Source organism: Pinus tabuliformis, chromosome 1_1, assembly GCF_031772625.1.
Source record: "Pinus tabuliformis cultivar Carrire ecotype Pingquan chromosome 1_1, CPIR1, whole genome shotgun sequence".
Taxonomy (NCBI): Eukaryota; Viridiplantae; Streptophyta; class Pinopsida; order Pinales; family Pinaceae; genus Pinus; species Pinus tabuliformis.
The window spans coordinates 949,591,281-949,596,624 of NC_142297.1; positions in this window are offsets into that span (position 1 = coordinate 949,591,281).

The following is a 5,344-nucleotide window of genomic DNA, read 5'->3' on the forward strand; positions in this document are numbered from 1 at the left end:
AAATCAATTCAATTAAGGCTTATAAGTAGACAACTATGTCTATGTCTTAAAAGAATATATCTAAAAGATCAAAGCCAAGTCAATAATATTCAATTTGCAAAGCATCATTTTTTACAAAGCTCTTACTTTCTTTAAAAAATGATTTTTTGCACTATTTTATTTTGATGAATTTGATTATTTTTTTCTCTTGAAACACTTTGTTTTTGGTTTTTGATATCCATGAAATCATTTCAATTGACAAAAGGTTAAAAAAGTGTGAATTATACTTACTCCATGGATGAAATATCCTTGAATTCTTAGCTTACTTTTTTGAAAAAATTTAAATATTATATAATTTTGTTTTGAATTTTGCAAATAAACTATTTAAATGAATAAAATACTCTAGCCTCGAGGGTCAGCTCAATCAGTCAAGTCCTCGTGTTAAAGCACCTTTGTTATTGAAAGACTACAGGTTCAATTCTCTCAACACTCTTCTGTGGATGTAATGGCCACCAATAAATATTCCCTAGATATAACGACCACCAATATTCGAACTCTATAAACTACATTTACCTTTTATGTGATATACAAATATTCCGTGAATATTCAAACTCTATGAAGTACATTTAACTTTTATGCAATATACAAATATTGCAAAAATATAACCGCCGATATTCAAACTCTATAAATTACATTTAACTTTTATACGATATAAAAATATTCCGTAAATATAATGACCACCAATAATATTCTTTGGATGTAATAACGACTGATATTCGAACTCTATGAACTACATTTAACTTTTATGTGATTAATTTCTCATTAATATTTAACTTTTATGTGATTAATTTAGTTAAGGGACGCCATTATATTCCCGCAACGTGCTACTTGAAATAACTAACTTCCTTACTCAGTGCACTCAAAAAAAATTTCATTGTTTTTTTTTTTTTTTTGGGTTTGCAATGTGGATTGATGGCTTTGAATCTAACTTCCCATAAAGGCTTCTTTAATATTAAGTTCAATGAAATGTATTTTATCGAGTTTCTAATATTTTACATTTGCTTGTTGTATTTTGTTGTATCCACGTTTTTAGTATTGGTAAATGAATTTTTTTATTTTTATTTTATACCAAATATAATCTAAATAATCTAAGTTCTCAATGAAACTTGTAAGGGTTATATATTTTAAAGAGGGTTTTTATTGGAGGGGTATTTGCAATGTAATTGATTAGGAAGGAATTTGAAAATTTTATGAGTTCTTCATTTTAATGTAATGTTTGTATTAATGAAAATAAAATTCATTAGTCAGTTCCACGAAAGAGAGTGTGAATCAAGAGAGTCTGGCTACTTATTTTAGGATATTCTCCATTATCTTCAACACTCCCCCTTAATGGAGAATGGGTTCACAAATATGCCTAACATCTCCCTAAAAATTTGAAACTTAACTTTTCCAAGGGGCTTAGTGAAAATGTCTGCAACATTATCAAATGTATTACAATATTCCAAATGGATTTATTTAGATTACACTTTCTCTCTGACAAAGTGGAATTGAGTATCAATATGTTTAGTGTTTTTGTGAAACGCTGGATTATTGACCAGCTTGATTGAACTCCGATTGTCGCATCTAATTGTTGTTGCAACTGTCTGTTCTTTCCCAACATCCTAAAGAAGTCTCCGCAACCAAACTGCCTCACACCTTGCTGCGCACATGGCTTGATACTGTGCTTCTGCTGAAGACAAGGAGATTGTGTTCTGCTTCTTGCTGCTCCATATGATCACCTCGGATCCAAGACTGAATGCATAACCTGTTATAGATCTGCGATCATCTACATTTCCTGCCCAATCTGAATCTACAAATCCTGCCAATCTACCATCAGAAGAGTCAGTGTAAATAATTCCATAATCTACAGTACCTTGTAGATACCTCAAAACACTCTTCGTTGCATTCCAATGGCTTTCAAGTGGCTTAGACATAAACTGGCTTAGCACACTGACTGCATAAGCCAAATCAGGTCTAGTGGTGGTTAGGTAGATTAGAATCCCAACCAGCTGTCTGTAAAGTGTTGCATCTGCCGTTTTTGAGCCATCCTCACACTGCAATTTGATGTTCTGCTGCAATGGCACCGGTGTTGGCTTACACTGATCCATTCTAAGCTTTTCTAATAGGCCTTTGACATACTTTTCTTGAGACAGAAATGTTTGACCTGAATCTCTCTAGATCTCAAGACCTAAACAATATATGAGTTCACCGACATGCTTCATCTCAAACATCTGTGACATCTGTTGCTTGATTTCATCAATTAGATATGTAGCATCACCTGTAATTATCAAATCATCTACATATAATGAAATTAATGCTACACACCCTTGTTCATCTTTCATGGTGTAAATATTAGGGTCATTCTTACTTCTATTATAGCCAGCTTTATTTTTTTCCAAGGTAAAAAGCGAACTTTTCATTAAACATAAAAAGTTACAAGTATATGCCAAAGGCATTCCGTTTTCTGTATGAAGAGCTCATATAGCTGCTACAAAAAGAAACAGTCCTTTCTGCATCTCAAAATTTGGCTTAAGTTCGACTGAAAGGCGTAAAAATAAATTTACGTTTTCAACCTATTAAGAACTATGAACAGTCCAAAAAATATATGATCCGTCTGGTTATGACCATTTTCTATTTCCTGGGCCTCCTCTTAAGAGGAAAACAACCCAAAACGAAAATAGAAACGACATTCAACAAAAAAACTGTTGTGTGGTTTATCAACAAATAGCTCAACAAAAACAGTAAGTTCCAGTTGTTTTTGTAATATCATAAGAAAAACTTTATAACTGAAAAGATAGGAAATATTAAGTGTGTGGTGACTGATCCGACACACGGATCTGTCCCTGATCTTCTTCCACTACTTTCCAACTGCCCATAACTTGCTGTATACCTTCTTTAGAAAGGTTGTCCGCTGTAACATTTCGCTCCCTGTAGATGTGGCAAATTGAAAACACATTAAAAGAAATCTTCAAGGACAGAATTTCTTCAAGCAAAGGTCTGAGCATATAACTGTGGCATCTACTTTGACCATTGATCCAATTAATAACAGATAAAGAATCTTCAAAGATCTGAACTGTGAGGATGTTCCTGCGAATAAGCCAGCATAGAAGAAGTTTTAAGGCTGAAAGTTCTGCAAAATTGTTTGTCCCTGTGCCTAGCCCTACAGATGATTTTAAAGACTGGGTTTCGTTTAAATGGATAATCATTCCTGCTCCTGCTGAGTTGTTCTGAGAAGCCCCGTCAAAATATGCCCATGGGATTCCTTCTCTGATATGTTCCTCCCATATCTGCCTGGTATTATTTCCTTCCTCTGAATCTGGGCTATTTTCAAGGATATAAGTACTTTGAATTGCAATTGATTCAGCTGTGGTTTCCTTTTCCATGAAAATACTCCCGTTTCTTGCAATCCAGACTCCCCAGCATATGATAGGTGGTAAATTCCTCATTTTCCCATCAGGATAATTGCGCCACCATTTATCCCATACCTCCTGAACATTTTCCCCCTCCCATTCAACCCTTTTTCCAATAAGTTTCCCGACCTCTGCCTAGATTGTTTTGACAAAAGGGCATGCAAGGAATATATGTCTTATATTTTCAGAATCCGACTTGCATAGAGGGCATCTCCCCGACCCTTGTTTATACCTAGCTTGAAGAAAGTCCCAGGTAGGAATTTTCCTTTTTAGAATGCACCAAAAGAAAAGTCTAGCTTTTGCTGGGCATTTAAGTTTCCATATCAGTTTGTCCCACCATTCTGGATCTCCCCATCCTTTTCTGTTCATTAGATATTTGTATCCGAATTTTGAGGAGTAAGATCCATTTTCTGCGTGAGCCCAGGCCAGCTGATCCTGTCTGTCCCTTATCCTTACATTAGATCGAGCTAACTCTTCAGTGTATAACTTCCATTCGTTCCACCAGGCTGGTCGAAGGCCTAGATCTTCTCCAGATGTCCAGGCTTGCCCCCATATCGAGGAGAAACCAATTTTCTCTATTTGACTTAGATGCTTGATACCTTTTGATTCTAGATGTCTGATTAGACCTGGAGAGAGGGCATATTTTCATTGCATCCAACCCAAGGATCTTTCCCGACACTCAGGTTTTCCCCATTTCCAATCTGCCATGCCAACCCTTGTTCAATCACCTTGAAAGCCTCCACAGTGGCTTTCCACACCACCGAACCATTTTTATCCTTCTTAGCTGGGTTCCTTATCCATTCTTCTAAAGGAGTAGGGTTTATGTATTTCCTTTTTACCACTTTTGTCCAAAGATTCTCCATTTTGATTATTCTCCAACTTGATTTTGCTGCCAGTGATATACTAAAATCTGTGAGGTTTTTTATCCCCCATCCACCCCATTATTTTGGTCTTGCTACTTTATCCCAGGCTACCCATGGAAGAACAGATTCCTCCTTTGAGCCCGCCCAGAGAAATCTATTGCATATTCTATTTATTTTCCTTAGAATCCCTTTTGGAACCCATGTTAATGCAGCCCAATAGACTAGCATGGCTAGTAGCACTGATTTGATTAAAGTCAGTCTTCCTGCTCGGGAGAGCCATTTGTAGCTCCATTGTGATATTCTGGCTTCGATTTTGGCTACCAGACAGTTCCAGTCTTGTTTCCTGTAAGCGTTAGGCTTCAGCCAAAAACCTAAATATTTGAATGGATTCTCCATGCTGAGCACCTCAAAGGGAAGAAGAGAGGAGATCTGGTTTTTCTCAATCCTGTTTAGACCTTCAGAGATAATCTGGGACTTTCTGTAATTTATTTGCATTCCAGTCGCTTTCATGAAAAGATCCAGAATATTTTTTAATTCCTTAATTTCATTCAGGCTTCCATTAGTGAACAGTAAGATATCGTCCACAAACAAAAGGTGTGTGATAAACATGTTGACTGCTACTTCCAATCCTTTTACTGCTCCCTCTCTTTTGGCTGATCGAATCAGATGACTCAGGCCTTCTGCCACCAATAGGAAGAGTAGGGGTGATAAGGGGCAGCCTTGTCTTAACCCCCTGAAGCTTTTAAAGAAAGGCAAGGCTGCACCATTTATTAGAATTGCAAAGCTAACATTTGAGATGCATCCCATTATCCATCTGATGAAGTCATATTTAAATCCTAAATGGGTGAGAAGCATCCTTATATAAACCCAGTTTATTCTATCATAGGCTTTTGATAAATCAATTTTTATCACTGCTCCCTTTCTTTTCATCTGCTTGACACTGTGAATAGTTTCCTGTGCCACTCCTATAGCTTCGTGGATCTGACGACCATCCAAAAAACCAAACTGCTCATTTGTGATACATCTTGAAAGAATTGGTTTTATTCTTACTGC